The sequence below is a fragment of the Micropterus dolomieu genome, linkage group LG05 (assembly GCF_021292245.1).
Source record: "Micropterus dolomieu isolate WLL.071019.BEF.003 ecotype Adirondacks linkage group LG05, ASM2129224v1, whole genome shotgun sequence".
Taxonomy (NCBI): Eukaryota; Metazoa; Chordata; class Actinopteri; order Centrarchiformes; family Centrarchidae; genus Micropterus; species Micropterus dolomieu.
This window is the reverse complement of record NC_060154.1, coordinates 11,435,177-11,442,339: the sequence shown is the minus strand read 5'-3', so window position 1 is coordinate 11,442,339 and position 7,163 is coordinate 11,435,177. Positions and strand designations below refer to the sequence as shown.

The window sequence follows — 7,163 nt, the reverse complement described above, 5'->3', positions numbered from 1 at the left end:
ACACAATTGTGTAAGTTAACTAAAGATGATCTCACTCTGGGTTTGAAAATATTTTCCTTTGTGGATAGCTCTGGTGTGCATTAGCTAATGCTAGCACATGGATTAATATATTTGTTAGCTAACGTTAGTTAGCATTTTTTGTCTTCATAATTGAGACAGTGACTTTTGTCTGCCTTAGACAGTGTTGGGAGTAACGCGTTACAAAAGTAACGCAATTAACGTTACAGTAATGTATTGCTTTTTGCTGTAAGGCAGTTATAGTAATACACAATCTCAGTAACCTGTTGCTGGAATTTGATGCATGAGATTTTAACAAGGCAGGCCTGTGCATGTGTGTGTATGAGCCCTCAATTCTGCTTTTGCACTGTTAAAATGACCAGTAAGGTCTTTATCAGAGTAATAAATGCAACTAATGTTGCTGTCTGTGTGCTAAAGGTTCACAGTAAGTTGTTGGTCACTGTAATCATTATCATTCTAGCCCATATAATCTGTAAAGACATCACCACAGTTTGTATTTTCATTTTTGTATTCATTCTAAAGTTTACCTGAAGCTACTATGAATCATCAGTGATCACTAGTCAAAAGTGGATATCTTCTCAGGTACACTGTTTTTCAGAGATTTCTCTTCACTGCAGTCATGGAGGGGGTAATCATTACAGTGACCAATAACTCAGTTTTAACAGCAATGTTAAAGTGTACACGTGTATGTGAGAATTGTTTTAAGACGCACTTGAAATACTGTTTTTATGTACTGCAATGCCTGACCAGACGATATAATAGCATGTGATGTTATGTAAAATACAGCTCAACACTGCTCTTTGTATGGTCATCCTGAATTCAACTTTTAAAAGTTGAACCTACCTTTTTTAAACTTTAACCAACTTAATGCTAAACCCAGAGTTGGAATTTCCTGCCTTAGCTCAAGAAAATTAAATAAATAATAATAATAAAGATTTGCTATAAGAATAGAATTACAGTGTTTATAATGATACGCAAATAAAGAATTAAATTAGGTGGAAGTACTGGCCTAACTGAATATTTATTATATCTGATTTGCAACTGCATTTCTTTTCTTTTAGAGCTTCCTGGGATCGTTGCCTCACTCAGATGGCTTAGAGGCCACAAAAACCTCAAAGGACCACCTGGACCCTCACAAGCTCAATGTGCTCATAGGTATGTCTGCCTCGTGTACACGATCACTGTATATATATATATATATATATATATATATATATTTGAGCATTAACTGGGAGGAGTCCCTTGTGGAAAACCATTTCACCTAAACCTAAAAAGTTAGCATTATCAGAACAGTTAGACATGTCATATTGTGTTTCAGCAACTTTAAACAAAACAAAAAATCAGACAATGGTTGTTAATTAATTAGAGGTAATATTGCTTTGATATAGACAAAATATTTCCTTTTCCCTTCCACAGATGCTGTGTGATAAAGCAGTTTCCAGATCCCATAGAGTCTGCAGTCACAGAAAATGCAACGGGTCCTACTCAAATATAACCGACCCTCCACTCCAGGGATTGACATTTTTCAGTTTCAGTTTGGTTCCACCATTTGTACTGAATGCTTGTGACGGAGTACCTTCACTACAGTTGAGTAAGTGCTTGGACTGCCATACCAACGAGCCTGGCTCTTTGGCGTTGCTGTCAAAGTTGCATGTTTGTGTTTGAATCTGGGCAGGGTGACTGTTCTCGCCTTTGGCCGCATATGGCGTCAGAAGTGGGATGGCTTGCCATGAGGTCATCTGAGCCGTGCCCAGAGTCCGAACTGTATGAGGGACCACCAGGGGTAACATTAATGATGGGATGTGTATAGTGTACTTTTCAGTAATACTGATCATATGTCATCATTTTACTGATTTTAGTTTTATTTGAAGGTATTTTGGTCAAGATGTGATACATGCTTATTGATTTTTATTATTATGCTAAAAGGGCATTTTGCAAGATATTTTTTATGCACTAATAATGCATTATTCTCATACTAAATGGTTTCATAAAGCAGCTTCCCAAGATATTAATAGTGGCTCTTGGAGTATACTAGTAATAAATTACTAATAAGCTGAAATGCTAATAAAAATGTTCAGGGAACACATTTATGTGATGTTTAAAATATATTTAAACTGTTCTTCAAGTATAGCACAAAAGGGTATTTTAAGTTAAATTTAAAGAAGTATATTTAAATTACAGTAAAGGTACTTAAAGTAGGTCCATTTTAACACAACTAAGTATATTAAAATATATTGCAATTATCTCAAAGTTGACTTTAAGTATTTCTAAAATGACACTTAACATACTTTAAGTTGTTCCAAAATAACACATTTAATATACACTTAGTATAGTACAATTAAAATGTTATAAGTGCATCCAAAAAAAGTGCTACTTAAGTATATTTCTTTTTCACTTGGGGTCACCCTACCCAGATTCAAACACAGGTCTACAGGGTACCAAACATGCAACTTTGACTGCAACACCAAAGAACCAGGCTTTATCACACAGCATCTGTGGAAGGGAAAAGTAAATATATATTATCTATACCAAGCAATATTACCTCTAATTAACTAACAACCATTGTCTGATTTTTTATTTAGTTTAAAGCTGCTGAAACACAATATGACATCATATCTAACTATTCTGATAATGCTAACTGTTTAGGTTCAGGTGAAATGGTTTTCCACAAGGGACCCCTCCCAGTTAATGCTCAGTTCTTCTATCACAACATGATCAAAAACATTACATAAACACTACTGTACATTCAGCCAAGGAGCTGTATATGATCTATCCATCCATCCATCCATCCATAAAAAAAATTATTAAACAGGTACAACAAATAACACAAACATTCAGACTTGCTTAACAACTGTGCAGTCTACATGTCATTTCACATTAACACAGCAGCAGTCAATTTGTGAAGTACAAAAGTAGCCAATTACTTACTGTATAACAATATTTTAAATATTATTTTTATTTAGTCTGACCCCGTTGACATGTCGTGAGAGCAAAAACAGTGATCGTGTGCAGGAGCCTCTAAGCCATCTGAGTGAGGCAACAATCCTGGGAATCTCTAAAAGAAAAGAAATGCAGTTGCAAATGAGATATAAAAAATATTCAGTTAGGCCAGTACTTCCACCTAGTTTAGTTCTTCATTTGCGTATCATTATAAACTCTGTAATTCTATTCTTATAGCTAATCTTTATTATTATTTTTTATTTACTTTTCTTGAGCTAAGGCAGGAAATTCCAACTCTGGGTTTAGCATTAAGTTGGTTAAAGTTGGCAAAGGGTAGATTCAACTTTTAAAAGTTAAATACAGGATCTATGACCATACAAATGGACATGAAGTTGAGCAGTATTTTATATAACATCACATGTATCGTGTGGTCAGGCATTGCAGTACACAAAAACATTATTTCAAGTGTGTCTTAAAACAATTCTCACATACCCGTGTACACTTTGACATTGCTGTTATAACTGAGTTATTGGTCACTTTAATGATTACCCCCTCCATGGTTGCAGGGAAGAGAAATCTCAAAAAAAAAAAAAAAACAGTGTACATTTGGAAGATATCCACTTTTTAATAGTCTAATGCAGATGCTTAGCTGATGATTCATAGTAGCTTCAGCTAAACTTTAGAATGAATTTATACAAAAATGACAACTGTGGTGATGTCCTTACAGACTATATGGGCAGGAATAATGATTACAGTGACCAATAACATCCTGTAAACACGGACATGTGAGTATTAAAATAGACTATAAAAATGTTAGCACACAGACAGCAACATATTAGTTGCATTTATTACTCTAATAAAGACCTCACTGGTCATTTTAACAGTGCAAAAGCAGAATTGAGGGCTCATACACACACATGCACAGGCCTGCCTTGTTAAAATGTCATGCATCAAATTCCAACAACAGGTTACTGAGATTGTATATTACTGTACAGCAAAAAGCAATACATTACTGTAACGTTAATTGCGTTACTTTTGTAACACATTACTCACAACACTGTTTAACGTTAAAAGGCAGACGAAAGTTGCTGTTTCGATTATTAAGCTATTAAAATGCTAACAAACGTTAGCTAATAAATCCACGTGCTAGCATTAGCTAATGCACACCAGAGCTATCCACCAAGGAAAATATTTTCAAACCCACAGCCAGCTCTACTTTAGTAGACTTACACAATTGTCTTGTCTTCCTAACAATAATAAACTTACCACGAAAGACGATTTTTGCCGGCACTCTGCATCTGTCCACTCCTGCATGTACCTGCCAGTCACGCCTCTTTAGCTCTTTTCACATTTAACTTCTGCAGGGAGCTGACCAGATATTCTTCTCTTCTGTGTTCTTTTCTTATTATGTCTGTGGAGTCCGAGTCGGTAAAGTAAAACAAAGGAAACCTGAGAAACAAAATGATTTCTGGCCAAAAATAGCTTCCCGATGATGTGCGGATCGATCCTAAAATATCGATATTTCTGATACCAACGTTTCCTGCTGTAGGATCGATACTCATATAAAAGGATCACTATCTAAACTCAGTCATTTGGAGTGAGTGTGTGTATTATCATAAGTGTCTTACAGTCACCAGGATGGTTTAATTATACTGGGTTGATAGGAACTACTTTTCCTTCTGCCTGTCAAAGACATGCTTGCGCTATGGCTCTGTGACGGAACTTCTTTGTAGTGAGCCGCTGCAGCTCTTTACATTTCCCGCGACTGAATACTCGCTCTGGCTGACAGTAAAACAGTCACGTCTGGCTTTATTTTAGCTGTGAAGGTAATAATGTTGCTCTGTGTGATGTGTGTGCAAGACAGACAGTGAAATACTTTGGCAACACTGCAAACTTTGCTAAACATCTGAGATTAAGTCTGTCACAATAATAGGATGATGTTATGAAGGGCAGTTCTGAGCAGGATATTTATATTACAATTAAAGAATATGACAGTAGTTTGATGTCTTGTCATAATGCGGCTATTATTTTGAATTGGTAAGACTACAACCTACTCCTTATTTTTCTCATAAATACAGAAACGGGAGGGGGGAGGTCACATTAAACTAGAAATAAAATATGTAAAAAGTATTGGTCTTGGTATCGGTATCTGCAATACCAGCCTGGGTATTACTTGGTATTGGATTGTATAGGAATTATGTGGTATCGCACATCACTACTTCCCTCTCAAAGACAGTAAGCACGTTAACTGTCGTGAAGCGGACTTTCACGCTGTGTGATTGGGTCATCGATTTGAAAACATTGATTCTGATTGGTCAAATTGAATGCACTGTGCTACTGGGCTGGGCGGGAGGGCACACTTCGCCCCTGTGTACACATGTGTTTACTGTTTGCAAACAGAAACAAGTATAACTACATTTGATTTAAAGTATGCTTATTACTATATGTTGGTGGGTTTTTTTGTTAAGTTAACAACATGTGCTGCTTCCTTCTAGGCCAGGTTACCCTTATGAAAGAGGTCTCTGATCTCAACTAGCTATTTACCTGATTAAAAAAAATTTAAAGAAAGAAAAGAAATTTAAAAATATAAGGAATAATATGCTTTTGAAAAATATATTTTAATGTTAAAAAATATGTTTTAAAAATCATACTGCTGGAAATCAGGCTGAAACATGTAATTACATAAATAATTACAATATTTTGCAGTAGCCTACACAATGAAGCTTTTATTTTAACCCATTAAAAGTATAATTGTTTAACAATGTACTTCCACCTAAATTGTATTTACTAAGAGTTAAATAAATATATTTTTAATAAATAGACTAAAATCTCGTGAAATATGCTTTTATTTAAGCATATTTATTAAAGTATAATTAAGTATATATTTATTACCAATTTATTCAAAGTATACTTTTGAGAAGTATGTTAAAGCTCAGGATAATATATCTTTAATATACTTGTAAGCATTTTAGGAGTATGAATGTACTATAAGCACACTATGTGAATTTCTAGTACATTTTCAGTGCCTTTAAGAGCGCTTCTTTTTGACCTGGGTGTTTAATACAATTATTTTCCTTTTTAAATCTCCATGAAAGTATTGATAAGATCACTTTAAAATATCACGTTTTCTGCCTAGCCTACTATTGTTGCCTGTCTCTTTTATTATGAACATGTAGCTAACTAAACCACTTGCTTTGCAGTATCACAGGCAGCCAATACAATCTGATTATTCCTAAAGCATCTAAATAATCTGTACAACGCAAAGAATTATTGTGGCAGTGAGCAGCTGGTTGTTGAATCAGGGTAAACCTACATACAGAGGAAGCTGTGCGTCGTGCCTAAAGCCCAACAGGACTATTTTATCCACCCATATTATCTCTCTCTCTCTGTGCATATCACAAATGATTGTTTGCTGAATAAATAACAGCCGGAGGCTGAGTGAAAGCCAAGATGAGTTTCACCGGGGTCCGGCGACATTCTGTTTATGTAGGCTACTCACCGTCGGACATCGCTATAAAACAAAATGTAACCAATGTTAAAGAAACACGCTGATGTCAATCAAAAGAAAGCAATTGTCTTTTCAATAACAGGATATAGTTAATATATCAGAATCGATCCAGTGATCATCAGACTTAGATGTTACAGTGCGAAGTCTTCATTTGCTTTGCAGAGACTTAATACGTTTTTAATCGTCCCTACGCCTTTAATGGAAAGTTAAAGTATTTCACTTGCCGGCTTGATAAAGAGCGACTGCTTTCCAACAGGCCACCAGTGCCATGGACTGTGTTCACTGGATTTCAGTTGTATTAGTAGAACAATTAAGCCTTAAACTGAAAAGACATTTACCTGATCTTCTAAGTGTTTGCATCTGCCCAGCTCATTCATCTGTGAAAAGCCCCCGTCTTTTTACCACAAAGGATACCTGGCGCTCCTCTGCCTAACTGCGCGCACAGCCTGGATGACAGCTCATTCAATGAAGCAAAATGCAGATAAGAGAATGGTTAAGTTGTGAAGGTATTAATGGAGAATGTAGCGAAATTAAAATTAGATTACTGGCCCAAAGAAAATACTGGAGTAGGCTAAAGAGTAAAAGTACAGTTTTAAAAAAGGAGCGTGAAAAGGTGCCAATGACTTATTTTACTTTATTTATTTATTTTGCAAATTTGCGTTACTTGTGACAAGTTACTGCCCACCCTGCTGCAGGC

The 7,163-nt window shown here is 35.6% G+C and overlaps 1 protein-coding gene across 1 annotated transcript in view; it reads right to left on the bottom strand.

The window, feature by feature from the left end:
- The window catches only part of LOC123971275 (N-acetyllactosaminide beta-1,3-N-acetylglucosaminyltransferase 3-like), a 14,692-nt gene extending 10,409 nt beyond the window's left edge, over positions 1-4,283 (bottom strand). Inside the window, exon 1 of the mRNA XM_046049995.1 lies at positions 4,225-4,283. The gene's annotated coding sequence lies outside the window, so the exon portion shown is untranslated. The remainder of the gene's footprint in view (positions 1-4,224) is intronic.
- Positions 4,284-7,163: the final 2,880 nt, after the last annotated feature.